Genomic DNA, 8,256 nt, shown 5'->3' on the forward strand with positions numbered 1-8,256 from the left:
CATTAACATTGCCAAATTCAATAAGCTCACGAGTTAAAATAGCCTTTTGGATGAGTCAAGATTCATTATTTTACAATATACTGCATTAACATTATCACAAAATATATTAATAACATCACAAGTAGCATCTCCAGCCCCAACAAGCAACATTAATTAATTGCCATCTGAATCTCGCAAAACCAGCACTAATTCATTCAAAGCAAAGAGTAAACCATGACCACCTCTTACAGCTGAATTTCAACCATTGTCTATGAAGTGAATCCAATAGAAAACCATAAGAACGTGTGTACACAGCATAAAATCAAAACAACTATCTTCACACAGCATAAAATCAAAACAACCATCTTCACACATATAAATAACATTAGCACACACCATAAAATCAAAACAACCATCTTCACACAGATAAATAACATTAGCACACACCATAAAATCAAAACAAATAACACTTTCACAAATAAAATTAATAATAGAATCAGCCACCATTTAAATCTAGAAGAATCAACCATAATTCGTGCATACTAGACAATCACAACCTCGTGCATACTAAACAATCACAACCTCTTAACTGTAAATTTCAAATGCATAATGACTTCTTAGCTGTGAATCTCAACAAGAGAACACTAGAATGTTCAACGAGTGAATTAAATTTCAAATGCATGATGACTTCTTAGCTGTGAATCTCAACACCACTAGAATGTTCAACAACGAATTTAAAATAGAAACAACTATCTTCAAACATTGAGATAGAATAGGACAACCTATTAACTTCCGAATCTCAAATATTGTCTACAAGTTAAAACCAACAAAACACTATCAGAATGTGCAACAACGAGATTAAATTCAAAACATCTTCAAAGATAGACAACAAACCTTATTGTACAGACACTCCATCACACCAACTCTATCACAATTAAAATTAATAACATGAGAAGCCGCATCTTCAACACTGCTAACAAGATTAACAACCGTCAATTGAAGCTAGAAAACCACCACAACCTCAACTCCAAATCTCAAATCCATGAACTTTTAACTGTTAATGCGAGAATTGTCTACAGAGGTCAAACCAGTGTGCAATGAACATAAAAACAAAACAACTATTATCAAACATAGAGATAAAAACAAAACAGCTATTATCAAACATAGAGATAAAAACAAAACAGCTATTATCAAACATAGAGATAACACACAGCATAAAATCAAAACAACTATTCTCAAATAGAGGGTTAACATTATCACCGCCAGATTTTATTGGGGCATTTGATTAAACCCTGCATTGCTACTATATTGTCAACTTACACTGCGTTAACACATAAAATTAATAACATCAAAAGTCACATCTCCAGCCCTAGCAAAACTAATCAACCAGAATCAACACTCATATATTCAAAGAATCAAGCAGGATCAACTCTAATACATTCAAAGCAGGGAGTAAACCATGTCAACCTCTTACATCTGAATATCAAATCCATGAAAACATCTTAACTTCTTATCTCAACTATTGTCTAGGAGTTAAAAGCAGCAGAACACCATCAAAATGTACATAGCAGCAGGTAAAATCAAATCAAAACTATCTCGATTATGCATCTTTCAGTTTCAGGATCAAACCTATCCATAAATTATCTACCCTAATCTAAACTTATTAATAATATTCAAACATATAAGTCGGTTAATGTCAGCAATGTCGAACTAGAAAACATTGAAAACAATCCTATCACTGCCAAATCTGAACTTCCCACCAATCTATAAACCTGCATATATTACATTAGTACATTAACAAACCTATACATCCAGCAACTCTGTAAAACTCTATTTGAGATAACGCACTTAGGTTGACGAAAACATAGTCCTGCTCAGGTTAAGGTTGAGGAGAACATTGACTCACTACGATCAAGGAAAAAGGGGCGTAGGTTGGGGAGTCCCACTCAGCTAGAGGAAAACATTGTCACGCTCAGGTCGAGGAGAGGAAAACATTGTCGTTAGGAGCTCAGGTCGAGGAGAGGAAAACATTGTCATTCTCCTAACGTTGAAGGCTGATTAAGATATTTACAGATATATACAGTCAGCTATTAGATTAAGATATTTATAGATCTATACAGCTATCTATTCTGTCAAATAACATTATCCCTATTTTTGAGGCCGATTAAGATTTTTATAGATCTATACAGCCAGCTACTAGATTAAAAATGCAAATGCTCTAAAACGGCCAGGCCATTTCGTTTGTAGATCTACAGGGAATCTGAAATACTCTTATAAAGGGAATTTCAACTATAAATCTACATGGAATCTCAAGACGTTTACAAATATGACGTTCAATTCGAGAAACAAATATTGCAGAGAGTGCCAAGCAGCCAGCTACTCCGTAAAATTCCATTTCAGTATCAAATATTGCAGAGGGCTCCACGCAGCCAGATACCCCTTTAAATTCCATTGAGATAGCATGCTTAGGTAGAGGAAAACATTCTCCTAACATTCGAGGCCGATTAAGAATAAGAATATGACTCTATATTGGCCTCTAATGTTGAAGAATTTCTTCGGCTAACTAACATGTTATCAATTGGAATTGGAATTGGCACTTAACCTTATGAACAATTTCTTCAACTTCCAAAGCAAAGAGTAAAATTCCATTTGAGTATCAGATATTGCAGAGGGTTCCACGCAGCCAGCCATCCTTAAAATTCCATTGCGATAGCATGCTTAGGTAGAGGAAAACATTCTCCTAACATTCGAGGCCGATTAAGAATATTTTAGGCTGATTAAGAATAAGAATATGACTCTATATTGGCCTCTAATGTTGAAGAATTTCTTCAGCTAACTAACATGTTATCAATTGGAATTGGAATTGGCACTTAACCTTATGAACAATTTCTTCAACTTCCAAAGCAAAGAGTAAAATTCCATTTGAGTATCAAAAATTGCAGAGGGTTCCACGCAGCCAGCCACTCCTTAAACTCCTTTGAGATAGCATGCTTAGGTAAAGGAAAACATTCTCCTAACATTCAAGGCCGATTAAGAATAAGAATATGACTCTATATTGGCCTCTAATGTTGAAGAATCTCTTCAGCTAACTAACATGTTATCAATTGGAATTGGAATTGGCACTTAACCTTATGAACAATTTCTTCAACTTCCAAAGCAAAGAGTAAAATTCCATTTGAGTATCAAATATTGCAGAGGGTTCCACGCAGCCAGTCATCCTTAAAACTCCTTAAAATTCCGTCTCCTTAAAATTCCGTTGAGATAGCATGCTTGGGTAGAGGAAAACATTCTCCTAACATTCAAGGCCGATTAAGAATAAGAATATGATTCTATATTGGCCTCTAATGTTGAAGAATCTCTTCAGCTAACTAACATGTTATCATTTGGAATTGGCACTTAAACTTCGAAGAATTTCTTCGACTTCCGAAGCAAACCACAGATCGTTCCAATTAAACCCTTTCACATCATGTATTAACCTCTTCAAATTCCTGAGCAAACCTACCTCAGATCATGCCAATCATGCATTAGTATCACCTTCAAACCCTACCAAAGTAGAGAAAAACTTTCTCCTGCTTCTTTAAACATTTTTTGGATAAGCATCACCAGATAACCCTAAAGAGTAAGAGAAGTAGGGGGAATCATCCACCTAACGTTGCAGAATTTCATAAGCTAACCAGTAACTTATCCCAAGAGTAATTTCTTCGGATAGCTAACAAGAATTTCATAACCTAACTAGTACCTTATCACAAAAAGAATTTCTTCAGATAGCTAACAAGAATTTCGTAAGCTAACCAGTACTTTTTCCAAAGAAGAATTTCTTGGTATAGCTAAAATCATGACAATACACATACCGGAACATACAAGATTGGAAATGTGCGCTCCGTTAAGCTCAGTAAGATAATTATATAGCTCTGCAAACGCGGGAGAGTTTTCACTCTGGTGAATGTGGGATTTTAATATTTGTTCATGAACCCAAGTTCGTCAGAAAAGCTTTGCTCTTAAGGAAGTCCGTGTATTAAAAAGTTACCCAAATTTTGACAACTTTGAAATTATGATGGAGATTTGTGCACTATTTTATGTAGAATATAAAACGAGTGCCAAAATTTGGGTTGCTTGTATATGGTCAATAAGTGTCAAGGTTGTAGGTATTTGAATCAATTCACTTTAAAGAAATAAATTATATTTTTTAAGGATTATATGGTTAATTGGATTTAATCTCAGGGTGTTTTTGAAAAGATTATATGGTTAATTGGATTTAATCTCAGGGTTTTTTTTTTAAATTATATGGTTAGAATGGATGAAATTTGAGTGGTTGTGTGATAAATTATTATAATAAAAAATAATAATAATCTAATTTGAATGTTATGTTGAAATTAAATAGTAAATATCAAGCTAGCCGACTAAGATAATTCAAGTTGAAAGAAGCTTGTCATTAGTTTAATTCTATTTTTAGTTTTATTTTTGCTTGCTCTGAGGAAGGTTGTTTGAAACCTCCTCGGCTCTTTTTGTAATAATCTATTTTTGAGGCATGTATTATAGTATTTAAACCCCTCTCATGCATTTAGAGAGGGGTCTAGAATTTTATCAAAAACACTTTTCAAGACATTACATTTATGTATTCTTTAGGAGTTTTTGATGAAATATTGGAACATGATCTATTTTTCTTTGAATATTGAAGCATACTCTACTGAAATTACACTTCTGTACTCTTAGAGTTCATTTGATTGGATGAAAGTGGATCAATATTGTTCAGCCCATGAGCAAGACCTTTCATATATGGTACTTTTATTGCATGATCGTGTTTTATTTATGCATTAGCAGTACTCTTTCTTTGATTGTCTTATGTATGAAAATCTGAGTTATAGTTCTACATTATTTCACTTTTGTATGATGTTTCAACTCTAATTCTGTATTGAATACGTGGACAATTATTATAAGTGATAGAGTTTTCTCAATTGTTTTGTCTAACTATTTATCCAAAACAATTATCATTAACAATTTCATTTCTTTTGGAAGTTGAATGATCTTTATTACCAATTGTTTTGAGACATCTCTGTAGATCGCATATCTTAGTTTATTCCCGAGTATATTTATAGTCAGATAATGTTATATTAAGATATATGCATGTGTTTATTATTTAGATTATATTATACTTAGTTGAATCACTCTCCGTTATATCTAATATCACCCCAACAACATTATCAAATCAATCTTCTCTAGGAAACTGGTCCCATTATCCCCAATTGGAACCACTATACCAAACGGAAAAGGAGCTACTTTTAAGGTCCAGACGAGGTGGTTATCCCCCATGTGGTTACATCATTGGCCTTTGACCGAAATATTTTACTAGATTACTTTGAGAGCCATTAACATCATCGGTGGTTTCTCTCACATACGTTAATGACTTCATCATTGGCTGGTAATCAGATGGTGTCTACCATGTTCGACTTCAATTCATTAATTCACATGGTTAGACTCGTACATTAATTGGTCGTATGAATGAATACAAGACCTTGAATCTAGTTTCTTCCATCTAGCCTGCAATTTCAAGAGTAATACAAGATCACAAAGTATGATGGCTATGATCATACAAACATTCATCCAATCATGGGTCCACCATAAGTCATCCATGAACATGTATATTGTTCATTGTACATGTAATGTTAGCTTATGTTTTGGGCATGGATATGCCTCCCTCAACAAAGATATCATGATGTAAATGTATTGTAAGAAATGTTGCTTTTGTCAGTTGTTCTTGATCCTGATTTGTCACAAGGTAAAGAACTTCATTCCTCAGTTGTCATCTCTGACTTTTCTCTTTAGGGGGGAATCTATTATAGACCATTTTGTTGCATGTGGTCAATAGGCCTTATAACACGATCAATTCACATCCTTTAACATATTACCGTCATCCCCACACAAAGCCCTAAGCATGACTCTACTAAATCCTCGAGTTTATGCTCTTAATTACTGAGTTTCCAAGATTTTAAGGCCCAACTTACCCTGGCCCTTTAGGGACTAGCGTTCAATACCAATTTGACCCTCTCTGCACCTAGGCTAATCACCAGAAGGTTGCTCAGTCTTGGGGGTGAATTGATTCTCGAAATTCGAGAAAAATAAAAAGAATCTTGAAGCTTCCCAGGTTGTTTCAACCATTTACCTTGGATAAGAGTCTCATGTCCTATCTTATCCTACCTTGGAGTTTTCACCTCTTATCCTCACATCTCAAGTGGATCTCAAGCCTAGATTGGTAAATGGATCAGACTTCATGAACTACCTCTCTCATTTGTATATTTACAACCATCCATGGGAAAGGGGTTGGCTTTTGGAGATTGATTCTACCCTCATGTTGTTGCTTTGAGAATTATTATTCCATGCATTAGGGTGACATAGAGGCATACTTTGTGGCAAGAAAATGACAAGTCAATTTGGGGAGCTTTTCGACAATATCAACTCCTATTTTTGTTGTAACTCTCTCCATTTCTATTAATACAAAGAATAGATTGTTTTCCTATATATGATATTATGATTTCATGTATTTCAATACCATGTTGATCTATTGAATGAAGTGATTGGATTATGCCACATATATGTTGTATATCTTTGACTTTTCTTGTTTGATTGTGCAGGTTCTAATTATAGCAATCAAAGCTAGGATTGCAGTGTAGAAGCCAATGAAGGAGCGAAGCATAAGATGGATTCCAGGTAGGCCTCATCCCATCATTCAATTACTTTAAGGAATACATTATCCCCTTTTGTTTCTGTTGTTTTAGGCAGCCCACTAGGCCTAGGGAAGAAACTTTTGTCCACAGTCGTAGATTCTGTATAACAATGTACATTTAAATCTATTGGGTCCCCCTTGCTTTTTAGAGTTTTCATGGTCATCTCTTTTGAATTGTTTAAAACACTCTTGAAAATGTCCTAATCATAATAAAACTGAATCAATAATAACCATATAATAAAAAACATATATAAGTAACTAAATAATAAAATTGAATCAAAACTATGCCAATGTATACAAAATTTAACCAAAGTGTACTTAGCTTGGTATGGAGACCCTCCAACCTTGCCTTTGTACACCTGAAGAACTCTTCAGCTATAGCTAACTTAATAAAGCATCCACAGCATGAACAACAAATAGACTAGTAGAAATGATTCTTCAAATTATCTCAAAAGTCTCCAATAATCTTAATACAAAATTACACACCCTTGAATGGTCCATAAACTCTGTTTAAATAAGAAAATTATAAACAAACTTTGTTATAATGGCTATAACAACCTTATCAATCCTAATCCATCCATACAGGTCGAACTCATCAAGTCTAGTTCACAAAATCAGGAAAAATCTCACAAAATAATAAATCTGCTCCTTTTTACTAGGAATTCCTAAATGACAGGTCAAGTTTGACCAGCGTTGATTGGGTCTATTTTTGCTCAATTTGACCAAACCAATAGGTGTTTCTTCATCCGTGGTTCCCAAGCTTTCCAAATATGCACTCAGATATCGCCAAGGTGTCTTGCACATATGAGTTTAATGAAGCTATTACAGGAATTTTTAATGCAATCTGAATTTACTCTTAAAACCCAATTTTTACAAAAATTTCCAAAATTGAAAAACTTAATTTAGTTACTTGAATATGAAAAATAGGACTAAAATTAGGCATATATAGGTGAAATAGGATGGAATATGGTGGTGAATAATTGGATTTAGGATAGGCAAAGATGACCAAAATGAGGGCCAACATCTCCCCCTTGCTGATGTTCAGCATGTCCTCATGCTTGCCTCCTCCGTTTGGATCTCCTGAGTGATGATGCCCCTGTTGTTCCTAATCCTATAGCTTCTTCCTGTGCAGCTTGAAGGAGAATGTCAATACCCTCATATTTATCTTATTTGTAGATGGTAGTCTTCACTTTTTGTTTCTCATATTTGTATTGCTATAACTTTTTCTCCTTTAGCTATCTGTAGGCTTGTTTGGAGATGAGGATATTCTGAGTCTCAAGATTTTTAATCTGCTTTCTCAATTTCTTGTTCTCCTTGGTTATGTTGTTGTTATTTTATTTATACATTTTGTTCTCCTTTTTCAAATGTCTCTCCATGATCTTGTTGTCTTCCAGCTCACTTGTTAGCTCTGTTATTTTCTTAAGATATACTTCATTGTGCAGCTCTTTAGATTCTTCCCTGGTCTCTTTGGCATATGAGTGAGATGAGGTGGCTTTCTACCCATGCATCCTCAAAATAGGAGTCTTTCTCTATGGGCTCTTCCTGGACTTCCTTCT

Source organism: Pinus tabuliformis, chromosome 8, assembly GCF_031772625.1.
Source record: "Pinus tabuliformis cultivar Carrire ecotype Pingquan chromosome 8, CPIR1, whole genome shotgun sequence".
Taxonomy (NCBI): domain Eukaryota; kingdom Viridiplantae; phylum Streptophyta; class Pinopsida; order Pinales; family Pinaceae; genus Pinus; species Pinus tabuliformis.